At 44.3% G+C, this 10503-nt stretch overlaps 1 long non-coding RNA gene across 1 annotated transcript in view; it reads right to left on the bottom strand.

Moving 5' to 3' along the window:
- Positions 1-883: 883 nt before the first annotated feature.
- The window catches only part of LOC123805387, a 36247-nt gene continuing 26627 nt past the window's right edge, over positions 884-10503 (bottom strand). Inside the window, exons 3-4 of the long non-coding RNA XR_006783301.1 lie at positions 1286-1380; positions 884-1086 (exon numbers count right to left, since the gene is read on the bottom strand). This is a non-coding gene — a long non-coding RNA (uncharacterized LOC123805387). The remainder of the gene's footprint in view (positions 1087-1285; positions 1381-10503) is intronic.

Here is a 10503-nt window from a genome sequence, read left to right as displayed (position 1 = left end):
TCACCATGTCCCAGACGGGCTCTAGTGAAAACAAGTTGCTCAGAAACATTTAAGCTGATTATGTTCCTCATTACTGTGATTTTTTTTTTGGTACATTCAGAAAAAAGGTCTCCTTGTACCTCTCATGTAATCCTAGACTCTTTAGCAAAGAAATGGATCTTAGTTGTGATTTTGTCCAATCCTGCCTTTGATGGTAGGAATCTATCTTCTTGACACCCCTAACAGGGGACGATGCTGAGTAATTTCCCACTGAGGCAGTTGGAAAAGTGGGAATAAATACCTGGGCAAGACAGGATTTTCATGTACAAAGGCATGAGAGTTATTTCAGTTGTGTTTCACTGGACACCAGGTTCTCCCTTTCAACAGATGTCCCCAAGCCCTGGGAGCAGGAAAGTCTGCTAGTAATGGGGTCCTGAGGCCAAGCCAACTTATGTACCTGGCTCCCTCTCACTTGCAGTCATCCTGCCCTGCATCCTCCTCATCTTAACAATGGCCAGCAAATGTTAAGTACCAAACATCACGGACTCAAGTTTCTGGGAATTCCATTCCAGAAATTGGAAGGAAGCAAAATGTAGAAGAAAGACCATGGTCTTGGCACCAGCCAAACCAGATTCGATTCTCATCGTCTTGCTTAGTATGATGTAGATAAGAACTCTGGTTCTGGAGTTAGGCAGAATTAGGTTCAAATGCTCTTCTGCCATTTCCTATCTCTGCAACTTCGGACAAATTACCTAATTTCTCTGAGCCTTCACTTTCTAATATGTAAAATAGGGACAATAACACCATTCTCATTGATTGCTGGTGACAACTAAATGAGAAAGTACATGTGTGTATCAGTTAGAATGTTCTCAGCTGCAAGTAACAAACAAAAACTCAAAATAGATAAAACAATAAGGAAAATTTATTATCTCATAAAACAAGCAGTCTAGATATAGGGAACTTTTCAGGATTGGTTAATTAGTTCATCAAGGTTCCAAGTTTTTTCTACCCTCATGCTCTTCCAACTTCCAACTGTAGGCTTTCCTAAGCTGGCTTTCCTCCTGATCACATGACGACTTCCATGGTTCCAGGCATCACATCCAGACACTACCTTGTGCAGCAACAGCAGGGGGTCACCTTTTTTTTTTTTTTTTGGTAGGAGTGAGAAAACCTTTCCCAGGTGTTCTCATGGAACACACAATCTCTCCTCTCAAAGCCTTTGCATACTCGACTTCATCACTGATGCCCCCTCCCATATCTTTGGCCTGACCTGGGTCACAAACCTGCCATTAATCCAATCACTTACCAAAAGGAGTAGAATCACTGTGATTGGCTTGGCCAGTCATACTGGATATAGAGTCCTTTTTCCCGAGGGATGGATATCTGAACAAAATTCGGATTCTGTGACAAGAAAAGGGCCAGGATGAATCTAGCACGTGGTAAACATTAAATATATGTTAGCTATCATTTTTAACGCTTACTCACTTTGTGACCTTTTCAAGTCACATAACTCTAAGAGCACCAATTTCTTCACCTGTAAAATGGAAATACGATTATCAATTTGCTAGATGGTTATAAAATTAAATGAGATGACATATGTAAAGTTTTTGGTGCTTAGTAAATGATAGCTACTTATTATAGTTGTATACAATGATTGCCAGAATACTTGGGCAGCAGGCTGATGTCTCTAACAAAGGTTCCTGGGCTTGTTCTCAGCCTGAAAGGCTCAAAAGCATGAGCACAAAAAACGGTTCATATTTAATGTTCTATAGTTGTGATTGTGTGAGATTAACTTGCCAGACCCCAATCCTTCAAAAATAGTTGCCCACGCTCAGTAGGTTTCCCTCTGTGTCAGGAGACCCAGTAGGACAATGATTCCTTCGAGGTAGCCCACTGCCCTCGTGCTCTTGTCCCTAGATGGATTAGTAGCAATCCCACCTCTCTTACTGAAGGGTCAGATGGCTTAATACCAACAACCCATCCACCACCAAGACTTAATATCATTTCTTGCCTTTGAGTCCTCAGCTTAGGATGGGAGCTTGATGGGTAGGAACCATCTTCTGTCTTACTTGCTCCTCCGTAGCACCCAGAACTATAGCTGTGTTGGATCCAGGTTCCCATCCCAGCTCTACCACTTACACTGATGGGCCTTACAGCAGCGTGGCCTTAGGCAAAGCTCTTTACCTGTCTTTGATATCATTTCCCTAACCTGTAAAATAGGGATGATAATATGATATCCATCTCATAGAGTTATGGTAAAGATTAAATTAGATGCTGGCTATACACAATGCTTGTTAAATTGAGTAAGTCTTGATAAACAGTGTCTGAGTTCTTGTAAGCACTCAGTAACTATCTGGGATGATTATAGCCGGTGAATCCCTGCATATACACAATTGAAGCACATGAAGACAGTGATAATTAACATGGGTCCAGTACTTACACTTTTACAAACTGAGTTTTCCCTGGAGAGATAATAGAAATTAGCCCTATCTTAATTTTTGCACATGGTGATACTAAAGCTCAGAGAATAAGAACTTTGTCTGAGCTACAGAGCAAGTTAGTGGCAGAGCAGAGATTTGAACTCATGTATCTGTGATGCCAAAGCCTCATACTCTTCCACTGACCCATTTTCCTTCTTAATCTATTCACTTAACCTCCTCTCTAAAGGCAGAGATGCTCACTGACTACACCTTCCACGTCCCTGCATTGTGGTCATGCTAGCTTCTGAATTCCCAGAGCACTTACTTGAAGTTCTCATTGGTTCACACTTTTGAGTACTTCCAGCTAGCCAGACCAAAAGCCTGGGCTCACCCTTGATCCTTCCCTCTCCCACACTCCTCATGTCTAATAGGTTACTAAAGTCTATCAATGCAACCTTTTAAATAACCCTCAAATTGTTACATGCTTCTGCCGCCCCACTAACCACCCTGCTTCAGGCCTCAAACATCCCCTGTCTGGAGTAATGCAGCAGCCTCTTAATTACTCTGTCTGCTCCCATGTCATTCTCCAGAATGACATTGCTGACTGAGAAAACTAATCATGTCACTCATGCACTCAAAACTCTTCCGGAACAGGTGGCTGTCCTCATCTGTGCAGCTTTATCTTTCGTCACCTTTCCCTCAAATTCTGGTCACTGGAAATGAATGACCTGCTGTTCTTGAACAGACCATCTGTCTCTACCCTCCAAGCCTTTTCATGTGCTACTTTCTTGTGCCAGGCTCACTGCCAACCCCACTGCCCCCCTTGCCTGGAAAATCCCTCCTCATCCTTCCAGGCAGGGTTTAGGAAAATGTCTTCTCGTTCTCCACCTCCTACCCACAGCTCAAGTGATCCTGAAGCACCTTACACTTCTTTCTATCATTGCATTGATCTCCCTGGATTGTAACTGTCTTTTCCTACCCTGTCTCTACCATTACATTGTAAGACCATGAGTTGAGGTCAGGGTTCCCCACATTATTCATTGTTCCACACTCAGATTAGTAGAGTGTTGAAGTATCACTACTGCATTGAAATCTTATCAGTGAAGGGAACCCTGCAATTTACGATGAAGTTACAATGGCAACAAATATACATCTGCCATGGGTGTTGTGTGGAGCCCCAAACAGCCCCACAGACAATAGCATGATGATTTACTTCCTTGGGAGACTTCCAGCAATTGGAGTACTTCAGTAAAAATATAAAAATAGCATGCAACAAGTGGGAGAGGGAAATACAGGCCCCAAGAGGAGGACAGAAATTGGAGTTAGCAAGAGGCTGTGAATGCTTCCAAGGTGGATAGATTTCTGTTTAGAAATTCTCTAATTCCACACAGACCATACCTGCCTCCAGTACTAACAGGCAGGACTGGACATAGAGTCAAAGTGTTTTGAAGGTGCTAGGAGATCTAGACTCATTTGATTTGGAGGTTTGAAAGAGGTTTGAATATTTCTATTCTGTCTTCAAAGGGGTCCTGAATGGTGTTGAGGTGAACAGGTGCCTTTATGCACACACGTGCTCTCTGCCCTCTCAGTCTCTCTGTCTCTCTCTGTCTCTCTCTGGCTCTCTCTCACACACACACTTCTGTATGTAAAGATTGATTTTAAAAATATTTTTTAAATTTATTTTTAGAGAGAGGGGAAGGGAAGGAGAAAGAGAAGGAGAGAAACATTAATGTGTTGTTGACTCTCACTCACCTCCCACTGGGGGCTCAACCTGGCCTGCAACCCAGACATGTACTTTGACTGGGAATTGAATTGGTGACGCCTTGGTTCACAGGTTGGTGCTCAATCTGCTGAGCCACACCAGCCAGGGTCAAAGATTGATTTTTAAAAAAACCTGGTCACATTCTCATGCTTCCTCAGGAAAGTAAGTAGATAGAAAAGAGACCATAAACTTCTTTAAAAAGTTTTTTTTTCTGAGTTCAGGAAGTTTAGGCATTCCACAGTCTCCTATTTGCCTGCATTAGACCAGCTGTCTCCATTGTGAGTCTCAGGGTCCCGTTCACCTCCATTCATGCCCTTTCATCTAAGAAACCTGGAGAAGCTGTAAATTCTACCAACATTATAATTTTGTAGCCACAAGATCCAAGTTTGGATTGGATTTTCAATTACATTAGTCCTGTAGCTATAATAGGTAAAAAAAATTATTTTAGGGCCATAGTAGAAGCTCTCCAATTCTCTAAATGTGCCTAGAACTGCAAGTTTAAAACTCTGAGCTTGTAATTTTCTTTCAATAAGCTCTCCAGTGCAGTCAGAAGCAGCCAACCCATCTCAAAAACTTTGTAATCAGAATTTCCACCATAAAAGTCCATTTTAGAAGCAATATGGTCTCCCAAAAACTTGCCTTCAATAGGCACTTTGTCCCAGGTATTTACAAGTAAGTAACTCTTGCTGTTGCATGCCATGGACTACTGGTTACTGAGAGAGACAGTCCACCAGGGGCCCCAGGGGTCCCTGTACGTCTTTGTCGAGTATGCCAAACTGCAAGGTCTAACCATGCCCTGACCCTGAGTCATTTCTGCAACTAGTCACAAAGGCAATTAAGTAGGTAAGGTGACCACAATGTGACTACTGTACAAGTGATCATGCCCCAGGGAAAGGAGACTAGCTTATTGACTGCTGGCTATAAATGGTTCTGAGCCCCGGCACAGGGCCACTCAGTGACAGTATAACCTCACTGCATGTGTTGCTGCCATCAGGGCCCACTGCATTGCCCCATGGGGCCAGGGGGGCAAGGAAACCAGCTGTAACATGCTATAGCTCCTGCTGTTTGCAGTGCTGTGAAATAAACTCATTTTCTCTGATCTAGAGTCTTGTTGTCTACTTTCAGCACCTCTGGAGTGCAGCAAGCCAACTTGGAGTCCTGTTACTCCTTGCCATCTCCATGAGGTTGGGGTTCTTCCATGACACAGTATCCCGTTTTCCACGGGCAATGAGGTCATCACTGAGTTCAAGCCCAGTCAGGTCATATAACAACCCCACAGTCCCATCTTTGAGGGGCAGTTTCCCATGACCACTTTTCGTATCAGCTACCATATCAGCCAGGGTCCTGTCAGCAAAACAACTTGTCCTAGATCTGTGCTGTCCAGTGCAGTCATCGTTAACCATATGTGGCTTATTTACATCTAAATTATTGAAATGAAATAAAATTAAAAATTCAGTTCCTCAATCACATTAGTCATATTCCAAGAGCTCAGAAGTCACATCTGTTGGGTAGATGCTGTACTGGTCAGCACAGTTAGGCCATTTCTATCATCGCAGAGCATTCTATGTGATGGCACTACTCTACACCATGTCAAGCAGAGATTTAAAGCAGGAGATGGTTTACAGAGATATGGGGCACAGTTGCCCAAGGAGGAAAGGGCTGGAAGGGTTAGAAAAAAGAGGGGAAATCAGGAAGGAGCTTCCACCACTGGGTGAAGCCAGGTGCTGCTCTGTCAGGGATGCCGCTGCCGCTCTTGAGCTCCCACCAAAAAGCTGGATGAAACAACAGCTTCTTCCTTCCACGTGCCTTTCATCACCATCCTCCTGGGAAGGGAGTCTACCAAAATGGAACTTGCAAGTTTCCACACTTCCCATAATACTAAAGAGAGGAAAAACAAACTGGGGATGTATCTTACAACATAGCTGCAGAGTCTGGATTTTATCAATAATAGTGTTATTAGGAGGTGCCAGGGCTCCTGCCCTGTAACAACAGCTCCCTTATCTTAGCTGCAGCCCTCCACCATTCATGTTCCAGCCTTATGGAACTGCTTTCCAATTCTGCTGTAAAGGCTCATGATCTTGCTCCTCCTCAGATCTGGCACTTAATGATCCCTCCGCTTGGGCCCCTCTTTTCTTTGATCTTCACATAGTTGGTTGGCTATTCTCATCCTTTAGATATCAAGTCAGATGTCTCCCTCTCTGTGACCTTGCCAACCTGTCTAAAATAGCCTCACCCCACCCCACCACCTGCCCTGCCCATCATGCCACCTGGTTTATTTTGTTTCTATTGAATATTATCTTCTGTGTTAGTTATCTGCCTCTCTTCACTGGAACGTAAGCCCCAGGAAAGCAGAGGCCTTGCCTAGGCTGTCCAGTACTACATTTTCAGCATTTAGAACAGTGCCCAATAAGTAGCAGAGAATGACTAAATATATTTTGTCTGAATGAATAGTTTCTATCCATCCTTCCACTCTGAAATCTTTCCTGTCTCTCTAGCTGAGTGAGGTATTTCTGCTGTGTTTTCCCATAGAAGCCATACTTCTCTCATTCGTAATAGTTGAAACAATTGTAATTATTTTGTGTCTGATCCCTTGCTAACCTGTAAACTTAATGAAAGCAAGGACGTATCTACCTTGTTCACAGCTGAGTCCCCAGTGCTTAGCACAATGCCTAGTACATGGCTAGAAGTGAGAAATTACCTGATTTGGCTATGATATTGTTCTATCAAAGAGTCTGAAGAAAATTTAGTGATGGGTATGGAGAAACTAAGCCAAAGAAAACAACAAGGCAATTATTAATTCTAGGAAAAACTAAAATCTTACGAAGAATGTAAATCTAATCACGAAGCCCTACTCACTTCGCTGTGAATAATATTTACATAGTCATAACCAGAGCCAACAGGACTGTATTCGTTCTGTTAGACTGTACTAGTTGTTGGTGTTGAAATTCTTCTATGGTGGTTAGTAAATAGTAGCTACCCTGAAGCTCCCTGAGCATCATTGCTCCAGCTGCCCCTGCTGCCTGTCTTACAACTCCCTAACCTTCCCAGGGTCTATCATCCAAAGAGAAAAGCCCTGACACAGCCAGTGTCTCCAGAACCCTGTTAGAGAAGGCAGTACCCATTTGGCTCAGTTGGTGCCTGTGCCAATCAGCAGCCTCTAGGCCCGCCTCAGCACTGCCTTTGGCTCTCCCAGAAGGCTTACCTCAGCCTTGTTTGCTACACCTGCCTGGGCCCAGAGAGCCCAGCATGGGAACCATCCAGAGACTATTCTGGTGCCCACCACCTGCCAGACAATGACCAGCCTGCCCCACCTCCCCCACAACAGTTCCTGCCCCCAGTGTTCCGCCCTCTGCCATCAGCCTCAGGCCTCACCAGGAAGGACAGCAGTTCTGGGGGGGATGCTGGCATCTCAGAGGGCAAATATTTATAATGGTACTCCTAGTCATAATATGTAAAAACCACACAACAATTTAACCAAACATTATGATATGGTTACACTGAAGGATAGGGCAGGAAAGTGGTGTTAGAGAAATCTCCCATTGTTCAAAGTCAGTAGATAATTTCTAAACTTAAAAATCAAGAACAACAGTATAGGTACATTATTTGGAAAAGACAAGTAAATACCAAAAGAAACAGCCCAGAGACTTGAAAGTGGCTCATCATCTCTGAGGAGCAGGGCTTGGTGTGGGACATGTGGGACAGGAATCTCCTGTTATTTACTAAAAGCCTTTGAGAAAAATTTGACTTGAACTATGTACATATTACTCTTTTTTTCTTTTTTAGGAGACTGTTGCTGGCACCCTGATGAGAAGTGATGGCCAATAGTGATGGCAATGAGATGGAGATAAATGGATCCAAGGATATTCAAGCTGTGACCTGGTGTAACTTGGTGATTGCCTTGTGCAAAGGGCAAGGGAGGGGAAGAGGGAGGAGAGTCACACAGATTTGGGCATGTATCGGGTTAGGAGATGATGGTTTTGGGTGACCCCTTGGATGCGAAGGGTTCCTCCAGGCACCACATGTAGCAAGAGTGACTCACTCTTCACCCTGAGCAGTGTGGCTCTGTTGGTTGGGCATCATTCTGCAACGCAAAAGGTCAGTGGTTTAATTCCACTTATGCCTGGGTTGCGGGCGTAGTCCCCAGATGGGGTGCCTCTGAGAGGCAACCGATTGATATTTCTCTCTTGTATTGATGTTTCTCTCTCTCTCTCTCCCTCTCTCTCTCACTGGAACTAGTTCACAGAAAAAGGGTATCTGAGCTGGGTCTTGAAGAGAGTGTAGAAGTTCCCAGTTTCACGAAGGGTGAGTGCTGAGGTGAGAGGGTGTGTTAAGGGGAAGGATGTAAAGATATTCTTATGTGAGGGTGATGGTGAGCAGTAAGAAGTACACAGGCACGAAAGCGTGGGAGCATCATTTTAGGGGAAAATAGTGAGTCATCCCATGTGACTGTAATACGGGAGGCATGTTAGGGGAGAAAATGGTGGGAAACTAAACAAGAGGTGAGTTTGTAGCAAGTCCATGAGGATGGCACTGAGACCATTTCCTAACCAGTTCACAGACAAAGCCAGGAGGCTCAAAGAGAGAGAGATTGGCCCAGGGCCGTCTAGCTTCAGAGTCGAGGAGCTGAGATTCCAACCCAAGCCTATTGATGGCAGAGCAGTCAGTGGTTTTCCTCGGCAATGTGATGCCAGTTGTCAATGGCACCCGTGTCATCTGTGGGGGGCCACTTTTACACAGCCCTCACTTCTTTCTCCAGTCTTGGGGAAGCAGGGCCAGGCCTGTGTGGAAACCAGAGGTTGGCAGTAGCTAAATGCAAAAAGCTGTATGATACACTTCTCAGTGATAAAAATAGAATATATAATTGTATCAGTGATGAAAGCAGACAAAAAAATGTTATGCTTACAGTCAACAGCAAGGAAGGAGCAAGGAAAAAGGAAACAGATAATGTATGAGTAGGCATTCCTTTCCTTTTTCTTATTTTTGGGGTTGACGTCCTTTTTGCTGCATCATTTGCATGATAAAACATGATTTACAACAAAAAATGGGAAGGCCAAGAAAATAGGAGTCCCTGGGGTGGCCCATGGACATGCCTTGAGTCCAGCTGCAGCTTCGACCTTCCAAAGCTGTTCTGATGGCGCTACTCATAAAGAAGTTGGCTTCTTCTAGACAAAGCAGGGAAGGAGAGAAACATAACATGTGACACATGCCAAGAGGCTTTAGGTCTTTGTCATCATGCTGCAGACACAGTGACATTGCTGGATTCATGTGAAGCTCTCACCTGGGTCGGGGAGGTGTGGCTGTGACTGGCATTTCCCAGCCCTGGCTGCTCTGCTTTTATGATTGTTGCTGTTCCCTTGCTGTTGGCTCTTCTGCCTGGGGCTTGGGTTCAGCCATGCTGGAGGAAGGGCCAGTATGGGATTCTCTCTGCCTGAGGGACAGAGGCCAAAGGGATCCAGGCAGCAAAGAGAAGAGTGAAACAGCAGCACCCATGCCTGGGTTTCAGACCTGGGGCCCAGTGACTTTTCCTTCGTTCATACTCACACCCCATACCAAACTGGATTTTATTCTGACCATTTCTTGCAGGACTCCATCCACTTGCCCGTGCTGTTCCCTCAGTCTGGAGCACCATTTCTCGTGCTTCCTGACAGCTGAGCCTGCCCATCCTTCAGGAATGCTTCCTTGAGGAAACATTTCCCAGTCTCCTCTGGCTCCCACAGCACTTGATTTGCATCTTTGCAATGGCAATTGTATTTTCTGCAGTATATTACAGTTATTTATGTCCATGTCTGTTTCTCCCACTAACTGGTGAGTTTCTCAAGATGGCTGAGGGACATGTCTTATCCAACTCTGATTCCCCACACAGCATGGCAAATGTCTGGCATATGGTAGGTGCTCGATCAATGTGTGGAATGACATTAAATTACAATGGCGGAGTACTTCTCCTTTCTGTGTCATGGACTCTCTGGGGAAGCTGTTAAAATTGTAGGCAGATGACCAATTGGTTTTATATCCGTTTCTTTCCTGTGCATTTTGAAGAGGCAGGAAGAGAAAGAGAGTTAAATCTAGCTGTGGATCCTTATTTCAGAGATTTCAGCCAGGGGTTCTTAAAGGCTATAATAATATGAATAATAACTAACATGTGCAGAGACTCTCACTTACACTTTCACACACATTAACTCTGCTGGGTCTCACCAGGACTCTAGGAAGTAGGCTGGGTGGGCAGAAGTAATTGGCTTGTCCCAGTGTTACAATGAGGAAACCAAGGCTCAGAAAAATGAAGTGATTTTTTCAAGATTACATCAACTCAAAGTAGACCTGTAAGGCAAACCTGAATCTGTTGAC

This window comes from Phyllostomus hastatus, unplaced genomic scaffold, assembly GCF_019186645.2.
Source record: "Phyllostomus hastatus isolate PE091 unplaced genomic scaffold, TTU_PhHast_1.1 phas_scaffold_317, whole genome shotgun sequence".
NCBI lineage: Eukaryota > Metazoa > Chordata > Mammalia > Chiroptera > Phyllostomidae > Phyllostomus > Phyllostomus hastatus.
This window is presented reverse-complemented; position numbering and strand designations above follow the sequence as displayed.